The following is a 21,116-nucleotide window of genomic DNA, read 5'->3' on the forward strand; positions in this document are numbered from 1 at the left end:
AGCAGGGAAACAGCCACCAGGCTAGAGAAATCCTATAGACCCTTGAGGAATTTGCACTCCATCCTGAGGCTAAAGGGGAGCCACTGAAGGATTTTCAGAAAGAAAAGGTATGACTAGTTTTTGGCTTTAGAAAGATCACCTCAGCTGCAGGTTTTACAAAGTAAACTGGGAAAATGCAGAGAAGAATGGAAACAGGAATTGTAATCTGTACTCTGCACCACACACAAGAAAGTCATCCTGGGGGGAGGGTGTAGCTCAGTGGTAGAGCACGTGCTTAGCACGCAGGAGGTCCTGAGTTCAATCCCCAGTACCTCCACTGAAAAATAAATAAACCTAATTACCTCCCCCTAAAAATAAGTCATCTTACGTTAAATACCTCACGTAGACAATTCACAAAGAAGAGAAAGAAATGTGGTGAGGTTGAGTAACTTGCCCAAAGTAGCACCACTCCAAGGAACAGAGCCACTCTGTCCCCAAGGGCCGAGGTCCTCCCCTGCGCCACCCCGCCTCCCCGCCTGTAACTCTGAGAGTCCACACGCACAGTTCTAACGTGTCAGAGTGAAACTACCGAAGTATTTCCTCTAAGACAAACCACTCCAAGTCATCATTAACTAATCTGTGTACCACATGAATTTTAACTAACTGGAAGGGAAAAAAGAATAAGAGTGAGAAAGCTGACTCTCTCCAGATAGCTGAGAATGCTTCTGATCTATGAAACAATTAATGCTCTGTACAGGGGTTCTAAAAATGGGGAGGGGGGATCTTAAACATTTCAACATTTTTCTAAGTTATCCCTCACTAAAGTAACAAATTCACATCTTTAATTCATACCCAAATAAATGTGATTTTGCTAGGAAACTACTTATGGAATATAATGCATCGTTTCACAGATTACAAGGTAAGGTGGTAGTTAACACTTCACAATCAGCACCACCCTTAATTAACTGACTTGGGAAAAACAAAGTACTTCTGCTTAAAAAAAAAAAAATCAAGATTCTATAAATATCAACAAAAGTACCTTGTGCTACCACTGACTCTGCCTATTTCCTCACTACACCAGCCTACAATACAGTCTCACAGAATCAGTCTTGGCTGTCTCCATTCTCGTGATTCATTAAACCACATTTTCCAAACCAAAAAATTAGAACTACTATGACAAACTGACAAACTACATTCACCCTAATTTCGTAATCTGTTGTATAAAAGTATAAGAATTCCAACAGTATCAAGAGTCAGTTAACAAGTCTTTACTGAAATCAACTAAATTTTCTAAATTACAGCTACTCCCAAAAAATGTGAGACAGAGTCATTCTTACAATTATTTCCAAAAATCTGAGATGTGACCAGAAGGACATTCTGTTCACGCCCATCAATCAGTTACCAACTAGAGAGAAACAAAGAGGAGAAAATATTTTATTAATAAATTACCCCATACTGAACCCAAACCAAACAATTTAACTAATTAGAAATCTAAATACTAATTAAAGAGATACAACAGCATTAAAAAGAAAGCCAGCTAACAAAACATGTACAAGATCTATACGAGGAAAACTACAAAATGCTGATGAAAGAAATCTAAAGAATTAGTAAGTGGAGAGATAATCCATGGCCATGCATAAGAAGATTGGACACTGTCAGGACACCACTTCTTCCCTCTTGATCTGGAGAGTCAATGGAATGCCAGTCAAAACCCCTGGAAGTTATTTTGTGAATATTGACAAACTGACTCTCAAGTTTATGTGGAAAGATGATGTCGACGAGATCGTCAGGTAAGAAGTCCCTCATCATATAAATCTTCAACAACAATTTTGCATCCATCCTTGGACAAAAGGCCTTCATGGGGAACTATGGATACAGAGAAGAGACTATAAAACCCAGGGGGCAATCCAAGACCAAGGAGAGCTGCTTTAAAACAGACCTGCATCCAGGCAGCTGACACGACCACATCTCAGCTATAGACTGGGAACCAGCTCTTACCCAGAGGCCTCGGCTACAGCCCCATTTAGCTTTGGTTCCGACACCAGTGCCTTCTGCCAAGGGACCTGGGAGGACCCTTACTCCCCTGAACAACAGGTAATACGCATATGAACATCAATCTCAAACGTGGACCCTGAACTGGCCTGTGACCCAGCTCCAGCCCCTCGCAGCTGGAGTCCAGGAGCCCCCAGAGAACACTAATTTTGACAATCACCCATAGATGAGAGAACCTCTGGGGAAGTCCAGGAGTCCAGTGGAGAAGTTCCAGCACAGCACTGGAGCAAAAGAAATCTGAGATAAGATGTACTGGAAAGGGTAAGAGAAACAGTTTGATTTTTTTACCCACTTTACCCCTCCCCCAAGGCAGCACAGCTCAGTGTGAAGAGGCCTTCTCAGCCGATGACTTCTCCCTGGCGGTAGACTGAGAGTGGGTGAGGGAGCACCTGGCTTCCCCAGCTGTGTGACCCAGAACCAAAGAAACCCACTTCTGTCTCGCCCCATCCGGTGTGACTCGTGAGCTGCACAGCTAGGGGTGGGTGGTGAGCAGCTGGGAGACCAGCAGCCAGACCTTGGTACGGAACATCCTAAAAGGGATGTGGATCCTGCTAAGCACAGCAAGGACTGCATCAGGAGGGTCAGCCACAGCTCCTGAGGATGCTTTGCCTGCAGATGCCCCTGAACTGGCCCACAGGTACCAACAGTGCGTCGCATGTCTGGTCCCACGCACCCTCACCTCGGGACTGGCTCCTGTGAGTGCTCCTGACAGTAGCAAGAGCAAGCTTTTGCAGAAGGCTAGTGAGCACACACAGAAAGCCAGCCTGGACCTGCAGGCCTGGGAGAGGTCACAAACTGGAGCCATAAGCACCACCCCTGGGGGGAGAAAAAAAAAGAGGCTGTCAGCACCCAGCCTGGTGCTTCGCAGGATCAAGAGAAGGCAAACAAGCTTAAGAATTCTGTCACAAGAAATGTGAAGCAGGCATATCCACAGAAGACCTGTCAAAGCCTCAAAACCCCTAGCAGATCTGAAAGAAGATCTCTCTCTCCTGAAGTTAATTAGTAAAGACTGGAGGTGACTGCTACTTCAAATGTGAAGACAGCAACACAAGAATTCAAAGAATATAAAAATTCAAGGGAAAATGACACCATCAAAAGCTCACAATAATTTTCCAGTAATCAATCCCAAAGACAATGAGTTCTGTGATATATCCAATAAACAATTCAAAATAGACGTTTCAAGGAAACTCAATGAGCTACACAAAAACAGAAAGATAATTTAATGAAGTAAAACTAATACATGAACAAAATGAGAAGTTTAACTAAGAGATAGAAATCATAATAAAGAAACAAACAAATTCCGGAGCTAAAGAATACTATAAGTGAAATTTTAAAATGCAACAGAGACCATCAACAGCATGGATCAACCAAAAGAAACAACCCATGAAGCAGGAGACAGGAACTTTGAAGTTATCCAATCACGGGTGAAAAAAAGAATGAAAAAAGCCTCTGTGATTTTTGGGATATGATAAAAAAAAAAAATCTGTGAATTACTGGAGTCCCACAAGGAGAAGTAAGGGGAAGGGTGGCAAAAAGTTTAAAGAAATAATAGCAGAGAACGTCCCAAATCGGGGAAGAGATTTGGACACCCAAGTTCATGAAGCTCACACGACTCCAAACAAATTAAAATCATACCTTCTCCAAGTCACATTATAATGAAACTGTTAACAATCAAAGAGGAAGAAAGGATCTTAAAATTAGCAAGAGGAAAGAAGCTTATCACCTATGAGGGAATCCCCATCTCTCAGATTTCTCAGCAAAAACCTTACAGGCCAGGAGAGAACAGGATAATACATTCCAAGCGCTAAAAGAAAAGCTGCCAGCCATGATTACTTTATCCAGCAAAGCTGTCCCTCAGAAATGAATGAAATATAAAGACTTTTCCAGACAAACAAAAGCTGAGGGAGTTCATCACCACTACATGTCTTACAAGAAATGCTGAAAGGAGTTCTTCAACATGAAATGATGCTAATTAGTAACGTGAAAATATTCAACACACTGGTGAAGGTAAGTATATTCTATCCAACAGCAGCAGAATACACGTTCCTCTCAAACACATACAGATCATTCTCCAGAACTGATTCTATGTTATGTCACAAAACAAGTTGTAGCAAAATTAAGAAAACTGAAATCATATCAAGTATCTTTTCTGACGACAATGGTATGAAACTAGATACCAACAGACAAAAAACTGGAAAATCCATAAATATGTAGAAATTAAGCAACATACACCTAAACAACCAATGGGTCAGAAAAGAAATCAAAAAGGAAATCAAAAAATACCTTGAAACAGAAGAAAAGGGGAACAAAACTTACCAAAACTTATTGCATGCAGCAAAAAGAGTTAAGAAGGAAGTTTATAGCATTAAAAGTCTAAAAAAAAAAAAACCCAGATAAGCAATCTAATTTTACACCTCAAGAAACAAGAAAAACAAGAAAAAACTAAGCCCAAAGTTAGCAGGAAGGAAGTAAAAATCAGAGTAGAAATAAATGAAATAGAGACCAGAAAAACAGGAAAGATCAATGACACAAAGATCTGGCTTTTCAAAGAGATAAATGGACAAATCTTTAGTGAGACAAAGGAAACAAGGCATGAATAAATAAAGTCAGAAATCAAAGCAGAGACATACAACTCCTATCACAGAAACATTAAAAAAAAATCATAAGAGACTCCAATAAACAACCATACATCAACAAATTGGATAACCTAGACTGGATAAATTCCTAGAAACATGCAACCTACCAAGACAAACTAGAAAATCTGAACAGACCAATGACAAGGAGACTGAATCAATAATTAAAAATTTCCAAACAGAAAAACCCATTACCAGGTGGTTTTTCCAGTAAATTCTACTAAACATTCAAAAAGGAATTAAAACCAATCTTTTCATACTCTTTCAAAAAAACTGAAGAGGAAACATTTCCAAATTCATTTTACAAGGCCAGTATTATCCTGATACCAAAACCAGGTAAGAACACTACAAGAAAATTACACCCATATCCCTAACATATATGCAAAATTCCTCAACAAATATTAGAAAACTGAATTCATCAGCACATTAATTCACCATGATCAAGCAGGATTTACCCCTAGGATGCAAGAATAGTTCAACATAAGCAAATAACATATGCAGTAAGTGTGATGCACATCAACAAAGATAAAAATCATATGATCATCTCATTAGGTGCAGAAAAAGCATTTGACAGAATTCAACAACCTTCCGTGATAAAAACTCTCAACAGACTGGGTATAGAAGGAAGACAAGGGTGCTCATTCCCACTGTCCCTATTCTGTACAGTACTGGAAGTCCTAGCAAGAGCAATTAGGCAAAGAAAAGAAATAAAAGGCATCCAAATTAGAAAGGAAGCACTAAAATAGTCTCTATAAATGATATGACCTACATACAAAATTCTAATGATTCCACCAAAAAAAAAAAAAATGCCAGAATACAAGAACTCAGTAAATCTGCAGGATATAAAATCAGCACACAGAAATCAGCTGCCTTTCTATATACTAATAATAATATATCTGAAACAGAAGTTTTTAAAAAATCCCATTAATAGCATATAAAACATCAAAAACAATACAATTTTTTGTACTGGTTGGAATTGTTGCAATACAAACAATAACATCAAAAATAATAAAAATACACAGGAGTAAACTTAACCCAAGAGGTAAAAGATCTGTACTGTGAAAACTGTAAGACTTTGAGAAAAGAAAATGAAGACACAAATGAATGAAAAGATGTACCATGTTCATGGATCCAAAAAATGAGTATTGTTAAAATGTCCACACTACCCAAAGTCATCTATAGATTCACTGTAATCCCCATCAGAATTCCAACAGCATACTTCAAAGACAGAAAAAAAAAATCCGAAGTTTTGTACTGGAACTACAATATATTCAAAATAGCAAAAGCAATCCTGAGAAAGAAGAACAAAGGTGGAGGCATCACATCTGCTGATTTTAAACTATATTACAAAACTATACTAATCAAAAATGTATGGTACCAATATAAAAACAGATACACAGACCAGTAACAGTACTAAGAGCCCAGAAATAAACTCTCACATATACAGCCAAGAATACCTAATAGGGAAAAGATCATCTTTTCAAAAAATGGTGTTTAGAAAACTGAATATTCACATGCAAAAGAATGAAAATGAACCCCTATCTTACACCACTCACAAAAATTAACTCAGAAAAGGATTAAACATTAAGACATGAAATGATAAAACTCCCAGAAGAACACAGAAAAAAGGCTAACATCAATTTGACAATGACTTTTTGGATACAATACCAAAAGCACATGCAACAAAAGCAAAACTAAACAGGTGGGATCACATCAAACTAAAAAGCTACAGCACAGCAAAAGAAACCAACAACAAAATGAAAAGGAAACCTACAAAATGGGAGAAAATATTTGCAAACCATCTATTGGGTAAGGGCTTAATATTCAAAATATTTAAGGAACTCACACAACTTAATAGTAAAACAAAAAAAAAGTCTTTTTAATTTAAAAATGGGCAGAGAACCTGAACATTTTTCCAAAGAAGATACACAAATGGTACAGGAAGAAACTCAGTATCACTAATTATCAAGAAAATGCAAATCAAAACCACACCTCACACATATTAGAATGGCTATAATAAAAAGGACACGAAATAGCAAGCACTGGCAAGGAGGTGGAGAAAAGAGAACTCTTGTGTCCTATTGGTGGCATATAAATTGATATACCCACCATGGAAAACAGTATGGAGGCTTTCCAAAAGTTTTAAGACCATATGACCCAGAAATCCCATTTGTGGGTATATGTCCAAAGGAAATGAAATCAGAATCTCAAAGAGATAACTGCATTCTCATGTTCATTCACTGCATTATTCATAATAGCTAAGACACAGAAACAAACTTAAGCGTTCATCTACGAATGAATGGATAAAAATGTACAAACACACACATACACAGAGGAATATTTCTCAGCCACCAGAAAGAGCAAATCCTGCTGTATGCAACAACATGGATGGACCTTGAGGGCATTATGATAAGCGAAGTAAGTCAGAGAAAGATAAATGCTGCATGATATCACTTATATGTGGAATCTTGAAAAGTTGAACTCACAGAGATAAAGACTAGAATGGTAGTTGCCAAGGGTGATGCAGAATGGGAAGATGTTGGTGAAAGGTACAAACTTCCAGTTATAAGATGAATAAGTTCTGGGGATCTAATGTACAGTTTGGTTGATCATAATTAACAATTTTGTATTACATTCTTGAAAGTTGCTTTCAACACAAAACAAAATGGTAACTATGAGAGGTGATGGCGGTATTAACTAAATCTATTGTGGTAAACGCTTGGTAACAGCGATTACAGCTGTATCAAATCATCATGTTGTATACCTTAAATTTACACAATGTTGCATGTCAACTGTGTTATCAATAAGGATGGAAATTTTTAATAAATAAAGTTTATATGGAGAGGCAAAAGACCAAGAAGAGCCAACACAATGCTGAATACAACTTTGAGACCATAGTTGGAGTACTGACATTACACAACTTAGAGACTTACTACAAAGCTACAGTGATCAAGAAAGTATGATATTGGCAAAAGAACAGACAAATAGAACAATGGAACAGAACAGAAAGGCCAGAAACAGGCCCACAGAAATAGTTGATTGATCTTCGACAAGGGAGTAAAGGCAATAAAATGGAGCAAGGGAAGTATTTTCAACAAATGGTGCTGGAACAACTAGACATACATGTGCAAAAAAAAGAATCTAAACACAGATTTTATATCCATCACAACAATTATCTTAAAACAGATTACAGACCTACCTAACATGCAAAAACTATAAGACTCTCAGTAGAGAACAGGAGAAAATCTAGATGACTTTGGGTCGGGTGGTGACTTTTTAGATACAACCAAAGGCATAATCCATGAAAGAAAGAATTGATAAGCTGGACTTCATTAAAATTACATTTTCTGCACTGCAAAAGACACTGTCAAGAGAATGAAAAGACAAGACATAGACTGGAAGAGAGTATTTGCAAAACATGCCTGATAAAGAACTGTTATTCAAAACATACAAAGAACTCTTATACAGAACAAAAAGAAAACAAACAGTCCAGTTTTAAAATGGGCCAAAGACCTTACAGACATCTCATTAAATAAGAGACAGACAGCCAATAAGCATATGAAAAGATGTTCCACATCAGGTCATCAGGAAAATGCAAATTAAAACCAGGTATCACTACACACCTATTAGAATGGCCGAAATCCAGAACACTGACAATACCAAATGCTGGTGAGGATATAGAGCAACTAGAACTTTCATTCACTGATGGTAGAAATGCAAAATGGTACTGCCACTTTAAAGGCGAAAACTTACATATATACAAAAACCGCACACGAATGATTATGGCACCTTTTACTCATAATTGCCAAAACCTGGAAGCAACCAAGATGTCCTTCATTGGGTGAACAGGCAAATAAACTGTGGTACATCCACACAATGGAACATTATTCAAAGCTAAGAATAAATGAGCTATTAAGCTATGCAAGGACACTGAGAAACCTTAGATGACTATTACTTCAAGAAAGAAGCCAATGTGAAAAGGCTGTATGTTGTATGATTCCAACTATATGATATTTTTGAAAAAGCAAACCTTTGGAGACAGTACAAAGATCACTGGTTGCCAAGAGTCAGGAAGGAGGGAGGGATGAATAAGTGAAGCATCAAGGATTCTTAGGGCAGTGAAACTACTGTGTACTGTACTATAATGGTGGATCCGTGCCATTCTATTTTTGTCAAAACCCAAAGAATGTACAACACCAAGAGTGAACCCTAAACCACGTAAACCAATAAACTATTGACTCTGGGTGATGTGTCAGCGCAGGTTCACCAGTTGTAACAAATGTACCCTCCTGGTGGGGGATGCTGATAATGTGGGAGGCTGTGCATGTGCAGGGGCAGAGGGCACACAGGAAATCTCTGTACCTTCCATTCAGTTTTGCTCTGAACCTAAAATTGCTCTAAAAAAAAATTCTATGGGGGGTGGGGAGGAGAAGAAGAAGAAAAAAGAGAGAGAGAAAAAGAAAAAGAAAAAAAATCCATTCACCTCAGTACGTTGGCTCACAGTTTTGGTCCATCAGCAATATACCACAGTAATTAAGCTCAGGCTGCAGAACAGGCCCCAACAAACTAAGATCCTCAGGCCAAATACTTAGCCCCACCACCCAACCCCTGTTTTTGCAGACAAAGTTTTATGAGAATACCTTCATACTTACTCATTTACATATCTATGGCTGACTTACTACAATGGCAAAACTGAATAGTTGTGACAGATCACATGGCCTGCAATGCCTATAATTATTAACTAGCCCTTTGTGAGACATCTGCCCAGTCCTGTTCTAGATTAGTGATTTCCAACCCTAGCTGGACATCAACACCATCTGGTGAGCTTTAAAAAGAAAAAAATTCCAAAAAGAAAAAAAAATTCCAGTGCCTTGGACCCCAATCTGACCTTCATCTCCCCCTAGAAAGATTACAATTTCATTGGTCTAGGGTAGGGCCATTAGCTGTTACTGTATCAGTACAAAAATGCGTACAATAAAACAGGAAAATATACAAGATAAAAATCAGGATATCCAATAATATAAAAGATAAAGACAGGACATTAATACACAGACCACAAAGACCACAGAGTACTACATAACAAATTGGAGCCATAAGTTTGGCTCCGATCTCCATGAATCCACAAAGATTAAGAAACAAGATCCGTTACATGATTTATAGTATCCACAAGGTTAAAACATCTTGGTGGAAGTAAACTTTTTCCCTAAGACTTCTGCCTGACTGTAAAAGGCATGTTTCAGTACAGTTCTTCTCAGTGATGTAAATATATCACTTATTCCTCTCACCTTACACCACCTTAACCACTTCACGCAAAAAAAAAAAATAATAAAAACCCTGAGAGTGGCAGGATTTTCATATAGACAGTACCATGCTGCCTTTCTTTTTTCTTTCTTTCTTTCTCTCTGTTGGTGGGGCTGGGGGCAGATGACTGTCAGAAATGCACAACTGACCTAAAGGTAAGTGGCTCTACATTCTACAAGATATTATTAAGCACTAATAAAAAATCCACTAATGCAAGCGGTCCCCAAGTTGCCACACTTAGTTGATACAAAAGTGATTTCCTCAGACCTATAATTCAACTCTCTTGCATTTACCCTCTTATTGAATGGCTTCTGTTGATTTGCCAAATGTGTCCAGACAACAAAAGAACAGAATATATACCAGGACATAGCAAAAGCACAATTTCCTCTTACCAGTGTTAAATTTAAAATATGGTTCTGTGTTTACAAATCTGGGAAACACTGAACTGGTTGTCTACAGTTTAATGACAGCAGTTCAGGTCTGTTTTTGACAGAGACCTCATCTCCTTCACTACCCACCCTTGCATCTGACTCTATCAAAAACAAACTACTTGTAGCTCTTTCCAACATGCCCTGGTATACATGCTGTTCCTACTACCTATATTTCTTGCCTTCCCATCTCCCCCTTCCCTTAATTCTTTGAACTCATGAGTCATCTAAAGTTACTCTATGAGAAGCTTAAATTTCTCTGAAACCCCCAAACATTGCACTGTTCCTTAAAATTCCCTCTAATAGTTTCTTTATAGAAGGGATAATCTTCAATCTACATATAAGTCACACATATTTTGAAGGTATTTCTGAAAAGACTCTAAGTTAGTCAATCCAACAATCTATTTAATACAGAAGATTATAACAGAACATCAGAAGGAGAAACTCGCACGTTGGCCTCAGGACACGACAGTATATAGCCAGAGAGACCTTAGGGTCCCTTTCGTCTCTTTCCTCCCTCTCCCCACTCCTGCCCACACAGCCAGCTAACAGTCAAAGCCTTATTCCTAATTTCCAGCCCACTGCTCTGCCAATCAATTCAACTGTGGAGGAGTAAAAGCTGTATAGTGTTGGAACCAACTGTGTACTCACAGCTGAAAAAGGGAAGGTCTATAGATTCACTTCTGTTACTGCAAATTACCTTCTGTGGGCGCACTGGCTTTATGCTGGAGGAGAGTGGCTCCAGGTAAAGTAAGCCATCTGTAAGTTCTCCCTTCCCTAGCCCTACCTCCTTCCTGACTCTTCTTGCACCTGTTTCATCCTTTTCAATCTTAACTGCAGTCATCTCAAATCAAGAAATACTCTACACCCGGACAGATGTAACAGTCCTGTAACTGGTCACTCTGCATTCAGTCTGTCCATTCACGAATCCATCCTTCACCAGTGCCAAACAAATCTTCCTCATCCCCTGTGCAAAATATGGAAGGATACGAAACAAACTTGACAACAGCTGGGGCAGGGGGTGGGGGACGAGTAGGCATATGGGGAGAAGGAGGAAGGGGAATTTTAAGTTCTGCTTTTAATACAACTGTATTATTTGAATCTTTTACAGGAATCTACTGATTACCTAGAAGCTCCTTTAAAAAACTGCTGCTTGACATTTTTTTCCATGAGCAAAACTATACTGTCAAACACAAATAAAAATCTTTCAAAAGTAATAATTCTTTTCTTCTATATGGTAATAATTCTTTCCTTCTTTTCCTCATTTAAATATAAGTACTAAAGATCAATTTTCTCTTCCCTAAATTTAAGGCTTTGTAATTTTCTATCACTCAGTGATTTTTACATAACTATACTACATACAATATAGACATCACAACACCCAGCAGTCTTTCACTGAGTAGGCAATTAACAACTACTTGTTGACTATCAAATAACTATTTGTTGAATAACTTTTAACACATCTCTACAGCCTCAAACACTTCTCTTTCTAGAAAAGAAAAGTGGTCACAGCCTACCACAAAGATTCCAGGCACTAGAGAATTTAGATAATTCACCACCACTTGCTACCATCACCTCAAGACCAACTTTCCCCCAATCTCGAGTGTCTTCCAGTCCATACATACTCCAGCCTCTTCCCAATCTGTTCTTCACTCTAACCACGAGTAATCTTCAAAAAGTGAAAATGATAATGTCATCCCACTGCTTAAAACTTTCAATGTTTCCTCATCAGCTTCAGAAATAAGACCAACATCCTTAACACAGCCCACAAAACCTTACCTACCCAGGTCCCCATCTAATCAACCTCACACTCTCTTTCCCCTGATGTAGCTCACTACACTCTAAAGCACTCGGGTCTAGAAGTTCAAAATCACTCTGCTTTCACTCACCTCTGGGCCTGTACATATAACGTTCCTGTTCCTCTGGTAGTATGGATATTGCTTTTCCTTCCCTCCAAGTTTCCTGGTTAAGATACATTCACTTCTTCAGATCTCCATTCTAACATTACCTCTTTGATGCACCAGGCTAGGTGAGAGCACCTGACATGCACTCTCATGTCAACATGTTCCCCACATAAAATGCGTTTGATTAGTGAGGGAGGCAGAGATCATGTCTTGTCCTAAGGGCAGAGATTGTACCTGGATTCGCAAAATACACTTAGGCACCTAATAGGCAGTGAAAGTTTGCTCAATAACTGAATAGGTGACAAACTCATACGTTCTGTCATACAATGAAGTGAGTTACATATAACTACACATATTTCATTTTACTGGGCATTGCTACAGTCCCAACTTGAGAATACATAAACATTCGGCAGTTCTCTTTAGGGTCTTTGATTATTCTGAAAGAATGGGCGTATCACAGTTTGTCTCCCCTCTAGTCAAAGTCAAGTCTGAACATTATTAATGGAATATTAATTTTCATAAAACATGGAGCTGAAAAAGAAAAAAGGTTTCTTAACCTTTTTGAAAGAGAAATGGTTTGAAAGAGAAATAGATTAATCCAAAGCTTTTTTCATGGGACGCATAAAAATATATAACAGAAGAGGTAAAATGCCAGAGTAGCAGCTAAAACAAAAGGCATATCCTCCATTTCTTTGTCTTTTTTTTTCTACTTTAGTTGGGTTATTTTTATTTTTTTTAAGACATAAATACGTTAGTACAGAAAAGGAAGGTATGCACCATAGACCATATCAATAGATTTCTTCAAATCTAATTTGGAACATACTTGAATTAGAAATAAATGATTACTAGGGGGGAGGGTATAGCTCAGTGGTACAGCACATGCTTAGCATGCACGAGGTCCTGGGTTCAATCCCCAGAACCTTCTTTAAATAAACAAACCTAATTACCTCCCCCCATGAAAAAAAATGATTACTATAATCATTTTTAAACTAGTCCTTCACATACTGCTTCATAAAAATCATAATTTGAACAATTTCCTATTAATCAAATGTATTTAAACAAATTACTTAACTTTTGGCATGGGTGAAATTTGAAGAAAACACATATATGAAACCTCGAACTATTTCAAAATTAGTGCTAAAACGTGAAATATACAGAGCAATAATAAGACTTAGAATATAAGAAATTATCCAAAATAATTAACACAATACGCGCTGTACTAAGAGAATTCCTACACAAGCAACTTTAAATTTCATGAGGTATTACACAAGTTTTCAGTCAGACATGCCCACTTCACCCTCTACACGTAGCGCTATACAATATTTAAAATTCAGACTCCCATTATTACCACAAAAGGAAGGCATCAAGTCTACTAAACCCATCATCCACACCAAGGTTTCTCGAAGTGTGGTCTGCAGACCGCTGAGGGTCCCTAACACCATTTCAGGAGGTTCACAAGGTCAAAACTATTTTCATAATACAAATAATGTCATTTGCCTTCTCTTCTGGGTCTCTTTAACCCTAAGATGCCATTAAACAGTCTGTGTGAGAAAATGAAAACAATCTGTAAAGTAATTCTGCTAAGTACGATAGGAAAAAGCACTTGTATAATTTATTTGCAAGCTGAATAAGCCACTTTTCCATGGAATCTCAAAATAAACTACTTCAAAAATGACTTAAAAACAACTTGGTACTTCAAAAAACAACTGACAAACTATGGTTAATCAGACTGGATATCTGGCAGGTATCTTCCTACAAATAAACAGAGTAAGCCTACCATTTCAAGGAAAATAACTGGAGATATTTGGTGCCAATACTAAAATTTGAGCTTTTAAGTAAAAATCAGAATATTGGAAACCTTTCATTCATTTACATGAGCTTGGGAGCTTTACAATACTTACAGACTCATCTGATAAAATCTGAAGTGATACTAATGAATGTGTTTTTTTATATCATATAATGAAATGTGTCAACATTCAGAAAATCCATTTAATTAAATGAACAAATATTTTTCAAAAGACCCAGGCATAGATTTTTAATGCACTGGAGCATAAAATGTTCACTGATTAGGTTTCAGAGTCTACACTGCGATCAATCTTTAAGAACTACTATCTGCCAAGTTTTGATACAGTATCAAAGAAAATTATTCATAATTCTATGCACAGGCTATTAAAATATTCCTCCCTTTCCAACTACGTAACCGTACGAAGTCAGATTTCAAAATAAAATATCACAACAGGTTGAATGCAGACGTAGATATGAGAATTTAGCTATGTTCTAGCTGGTCACCAAAGAGATTTGCAGTGATATAAAACAATGCCATTCTTCTCATTAAACTTTTTTTGTTTTGGAAAACCCTGGATATTTTTCAGAAAACTATTATTTACATTATTAATGTTAAAACCCATTACATGTTATTTTAAATGAATTCATAAATGTTTTAAACTTCTCTATTTTAATTTTTGATACAGTGTTGAAAGATATAACCCACCTAATGAAAGGTTCTCTGGGGTCCTTCATACGTTTAAGAGTATAAAGGAGTCCTGAGACCGTAAGTTTCAGTACTGCTGATCTATACTGTAAAAGGATAAAGACAAAGATGTTCTAATGTAACACAATCTCACTTTTATTTTTTCTCTTTGGCAAGACTTTGAAAAATTGATTTTATTAGAAAGATTTTAAGAATATTTAAGAGGAATCATGTTCCTAACAATTTGAATCAAACCATTTCCTGAACGACCTATTTATTCAGTGTCTTGATACCTTAATTACAACAAAGTAAACATTTCAACATAGTTGCTAACAAAATAGAGAATAAGTAAAGCAGAGATTTTTTTTTTAAAGAGGAAATTGAAGAACTCAGAAACAAACTAATGGAAAGTGTCAGAACTGGACAGCTTAAAGTCAGAAACAAACTCTACTAAAAGCCATCAGAACTGTAACTTTGGACATAATCTAGCTCAAACTCATCGTTTTATAGAAGACAAGAGAGTTAAAAACTGGTTAAAATACAACTAATTCATGATAGAATGAGGACCAGAACTAAGCTTCCAGACTCCCTGTAAGGTTCATGTAAACTTTTGAGAGCTAATGTGCCAGGCATCAGGCAGGCACTGTTGATATAGGAATAAACAACACAAACATGGTCCTGCTTTCTTGGAGACCAGCATCAAGTGTCAAACGGATATACTGAGTGCCACAGAGGAAACATATAGGATTCTATGAGAGCATTTAACAGGGTATAAATTGACCTGGTGGTCAAGGGGTGAGGTCTCTAAGGAAGTAACCTCATTACTACCATCTACCAACATCCTCATCACTCCCCTCCTTCACTGAGGACTCTGGCATCTTAGCTCATTCGCTAACACATCACTATTCCGATCATTATGCTCAGTGATGGCAACATTCACTCAGATAATCCACCCAGAACTCTTGCCTCTCAGTCACCTGACCTCCTGAACCAATTTTTTCTCCCATTTTTTTTCTTCATCACCATCAAGAACTCCCATGGTCATCATTAGTAATTACACCATTTCCAAAAATTTAGATTTTTAAAAATACCACATTCTAAACACCCAACTTCCATCTCTGCAGTTTACTTACTCTAGTAACTCAATTCCAACGATCCTTAGATTTCACAGGACTTCCCACTCATTAATCCTCCCAGTTTTTCACTATCCACGTTGCAACTAAGATGTGCTCCAAGTATAAAATACACTTCAGATTCCAAAGACTTAGTATGTAAAAAAGAATGTAAAATATCTCACTAACAAACTATGTTGATTACCTACTGAAATAATTATATGTTGGATACACTGGGTTAAACAAAATGTTTAATTAGAGTTAATTTCAACCTGTTTCCTCATACTTTTTTTAATGTGGCTATTACAAACATTTTACATTAGATATACGGCTCACTTTTTTTTGTGGTGGGGGAGGTAATTAGGTTTACTTATTTATTTATTCTTAGAGGAAGTACTGGGGATTGAACCCAGGATCTCATACATGCTAAGCATGCACTCTACGACTTGAGCTATACCCTCCCCCCCACATTATATGTCTATTAGACAGTGCTAATCTATTGTGTGATGACTCCTAAACATTGATCTCCGAATTCTGACTCTTTCCTAAATTCCAGGATGACTGTCTGGCCCATCTATTTCGTTGTCTAATCTGACATGGACTTGACATCCACAATGGTCCTCTCCATTTCCTCACCCAGGTGCTACCATCCACTAACACAGTGAGGAAAACAAGCTAAGTTAGGAGCCATCCTTAGATTCCCCTTTCCCTCACATCCCATATCCAATCCACAAGTTAAGTCTTGCTCAGCTTTGCCTTAAAAAATAAATATCCGACCTCTCCCCTCAATTCCTCACATTGTACAAGCAGTTCTCATTCCCTGCCTGGACCACTACAATACCCTCCCTGCTGCTAATTCTGCTCGTCTTCCCTTCAACATGTTTGCCACTCAGTAGCCTGAGTGGTATTTTTTTTAATATCAATCAAGTACTCTAATGATCACCCCATTACACTGGGAATAAAATCCAACCACTTTTCAAGACCTTCGAGGCCCTACATGCTCTGGCCCCTGACAACCTCTCTGACCTCTCCCCTACCAGTCTCCCTCTCACTAACTGCCCTTAGGAAGATTTTCCCCACGTCAGAGCCTCTGCACTTGCCTTTTCCTTAGATCTTCACATGGAATATGCCCTATCTACCCTCCTGGTCTCAAGTCAAATGTCACCTCCACAGAGCTTCACTTCCTAACTTCCCCAGCTAAAGAAGTCCTCCTTCCCAACCCCAGTTTTCTGTGTCCTGTCACCCTATTTAATTTTCTAAGCAGCACTTCTCCCTATGTGAAAGTCTTTTTTTTTTTTTTTTTGGTGTTTATTATCTGTCACCTCCTCTCAATAATGAAAACCTCCTAAAGGTACAGACTTTGCCCTACTCACTGCTGTATCTGTGGTACCAGGGTAGTACCTGACACCTAAGAGGTACTCAGGATTTTGATCAAATAAAAAATCAACAAATACAGGAATTTTTCACCTGAACTACAAGACCTGATACATGGGTAATATTCAGACCAAGAGGAACAAGTTTTCTAGTCAGAGAACAACATCTGCCAAAGAAGAAAATAATGAAATGTCAAAAACTGAAATGCCAATATGACTGGTAAGACGAGGGCAGTGGGATGAATGCAGCAGGACTAGAAAGACAGGAGCTGTCCCACACATGGCCCCCCAGGCCCACCATGGGGCTGCATGTATATGAGGACTCACGGAAGAACTTTTATGCAGGGGAGTGACGTGACCAGATTTCTGTTTTGAGAGTGCCACTCAAGCCACAGTGTGGATGACGGGGATGCAATCAGAGGGGGATACGTGTTGAAAGCAGGAAGACAGTCAGACACTATAGGAGATGTCTAAGCTTTACGCTGGGGTAGTAGAGTGGCGAAGGACTAGACAGATTGAAGAGCTATTTAAGAAGAAGAATCAGCAGGACCTGCTACCAATGAAGCAGTAGCAGTGGCTGAGGAGGGAGCTACCAGGGAAGAATAAGAGAGAAGCCAAGAATGATGCCCAGGTTTCCAGCGAAGCAGTAGAAGAGGCTGGGGAAAGGTGATGAGTTCAGTTTCCAGCCTCTCAAGTGTGAGGTACCCGTGACTCAAACAAGCAGATACATGGATCTAAACTTCAGTAGAAAAGAGATCATTCCGATGGGAATAACTAAGAACAGTCCAAGGTGGTAGGTGTAGAAGGTGTAGAAAGGAGCTCATACAAAGCCACTTTAATAAGGTAAAGTAACAGGAAAAGTAGGAAAGAACATCCTCACAGAAGCCAAAGAATTAGCTTTTCAAAAAAAAGAGGGACCAGTCAATTGTGTGAAGTGATGCTAAGAAAATAAGCAAGATGAGAACTGAACACTGCTAGAGAGGCTGGAGATGTTTCGATGCTGACTGCAGAAATTCAGTAAAGAGAGAAGGCATAAAGATATAAAAAGTATAAGGCTTCTGAAAATGCACGAGAGGATGGGACCCAGAGCAAAGATAAGGACTGACCTCAGCTAGGAGGGAAGACACCTCTCCTCCACGACAAGGAAGAAGCAGAACAGGATGGACAAGGACACCAGCAGGCTCGGAAATGTAGTGGTAAGAAAGTGTGTATCTCATAGAACGAGGTCTATTTTCTCTATGAAACAAAAGATGAGAAAGGAAAGAGATTTTAAAAGAGAAAATTTTAAACAGTTTATAATGTAAACTGACATGGAAAACGTAGTGGGATTGCTGGGTTATATCGAGGGCTCACTTTTGAGTGGTAACCATGATGTTTAAATGGCACTAATCCACCCTTACCACTACACCACCTTCTTAAAATAAGTGTTTGTTACTGTAAGTCTTAGGTTGCCAATACCCGAACTAAGAAGTATCTTTTTCCACATGATGCATTACACACATCTCCGGTGTTTAAGTAGAGGACATTCATTCCCCATGGCCCTAATAAAAAGGGTTCTCACAAAGTGTCACACTTGCCTTACAAGAAAATGGAAAATAAAATTTACCAAATCCAATCTAATCACAGTGTGTAGAAATTGCTAATAGGAATTAAATATAAAGTGAGGAAATAATTAACTTAAAGGTAAACTAAAGTTTTTCAATAACATACTTTTTCATTAACATAGTATTTTTTATTCCCTTTAAGTTTCAAGAATAAAAAATAAAATGTTGCTCCAATCAAAAGCAGTTGAGAATACCCAACTGCACATCTTGCATACCATGCTATATTTAAGCTCTGAATAAGAATATAATTCACATCTGATTTATTAATTAGAAAATCTCACAGAAGTGTTAGAATTTTTCTAATTTTTAAATATACAATGACTGAAATACTTTCTGAGTATCAACAATATGAGTTTACCAGTTGTATAGTAGAAAGTTTACATATATTCTTTAAAGGCTGTATATGTGAGTGACATTACAAGGGACTTGTCCTGTCTAGACTGTATTTATAAGAAGTTTAAAATTTGTGCAATTACCATATTTGATATTACTTTGGTAATCAAGGGGAAAATTAAGCTCACATATAAAGTGGAAAATTAGGCTCCAAGTTTTAAGTTCTCCCAATTCACACCAAAATTCTGAGTACATGTTCATGCCCGGAGTTCTCTTTTAACACTGCAGTACAATGGTAGGAATTCAAAATTATCTCCATGCAAACTTACGTAATTACATATTTCACAACAAAATACCATTATGAACCACTCCTAGATGCACATATGCAAAAGAACTGAAAATAGGCAATATTGTACATGAATATTTATAGCAGTACTAGTCACAACAGACAAAAGGTAGAAACAATCCAAATGTCCATCAGTAGATGAATGAAAAAACAGAATGTGGTATAATATAGAGCATTATTCAGCCATAAAAAGGAATGCAGTCCTGATACATGTTACAAAGTGAATGAACCTTGAAAATACTATGCTTAACATAAGTGAAAGAGACACAAAAGACCACATATTGTATAATCCTGAGGTGGGAAGCCCCATGAAAAAGACCGGCAGGACCCCCAGGCAGAGCCACTACTCTCCTGCTGGCACCATCTGATTCCCTGGCCCAGTGGCATTATCTCGCTTTTTAAACTCTGAAATGGCTTACTTCCAGGAAAGCGGAACTTATCCCTAAGATTCTATTGGTTCCCTGAGCTAACTCCTGATTAGTCCATTTGTAATGCTTCACTAGCATGGAGCTCACTCCTAATTGGTCCATTTCCCTCACTCCCTGATTGGTTCATTTCCCTCACTCCTGATTGGTCTATTTCTACAAAGCTTGTTCCTAATTAGTCATTTTTGTTATACCTTATTTGCATATGATGTTACAAAATGTTGCAAAGCCTAGACTGGCAGACTACAAAAGGCTGTGTAAACCTACAGACGGGGTCCAGAGCTTGGAGTGTTAACCTCTCTGGGCCCACTGGCATAATAAACCTGAGGTCTCCAAATGCTGCTTGGTCTCTCACCTGGTTCCAGGTTGCTGTCACAACTGAGCTGTAACACTGAGGTGTAACACACTTTGCTGCAACAATCCCATTCATATGAAATATACAGAATAGATAAATTTGTACAGACAGAAACCAAACTAGTGGATACCAGATACTGGGAGGTTGGGATGGGGATGAACTACTACTTTAACAGGTATGGACTTTCCTGAGGAATGATGAAAACGTTTTAGAAGACTTCAAAGTGGTTGGTGGTTGCATAACACCATGAACATATAAAATACCACTGAACTGTACATTTTTTAATGGTTGGTTTTATATTATGTGAATTACAGCTCCATTTTAAAAACTCCATTATAAAGCAACAATATAGCTATATTCCAATCAGCTTCTGGCAGGAATTACTAACAAAATTAGCTGTAAATTTAAAATATATTAACTATTTTAAAGCTGTCTACTCCTTTTGTCATAAATAAATTATAATAACATTCATTATCTTTTTTCCCCAGGACAAAGTTGTGCAATGGATTTAATAAGCCTTTTATCTTTTAGCGATATGTACTAAAATATTTATGGATGAAATGGTATGTCAAAGATGGACTTTACAATAATGGTAGAGAGATATGAGAGGAATACAGATGAAAGGAGACTAGCCATGAGCTGAAGAATGTGAAAGCTGGGTGATGAGCACATGGGGGTTCATTATACTATTCTTTTTCTGAATATGTTTAAAAGTTTCCATAATGAGTTTTTAATTACCATGGTAAAAATCAAGAAAATAAGACTTTCAGTTTCCTTTTACTTTAAGCTATACTTGAGATG

At 37.8% G+C, this 21,116-nt stretch overlaps 1 protein-coding gene and 1 long non-coding RNA gene across 14 annotated transcripts in view; one reads left to right on the plus strand and one right to left on the minus strand.

Moving 5' to 3' along the window:
* Positions 1–11,607, plus strand: part of LOC140691549 (uncharacterized) — a 30,713-nt gene extending 19,106 nt beyond the window's left edge. The window contains exons 2-3 of the long non-coding RNA XR_012067266.1: positions 10,971–11,138; positions 11,505–11,607. This is a non-coding gene — a long non-coding RNA (uncharacterized lncRNA). The remainder of the gene's footprint in view (positions 1–10,970; positions 11,139–11,504) is intronic.
* Positions 1–21,116, minus strand: part of ABI1 (abl interactor 1) — a 99,901-nt gene that overhangs the window by 73,456 nt on the left and 5,329 nt on the right. The gene's annotated exons all lie outside the window — the stretch shown is intronic.

Source organism: Vicugna pacos, chromosome 35 (assembly GCF_048564905.1).
Source record: "Vicugna pacos chromosome 35, VicPac4, whole genome shotgun sequence".
NCBI lineage: Eukaryota > Metazoa > Chordata > Mammalia > Artiodactyla > Camelidae > Vicugna > Vicugna pacos.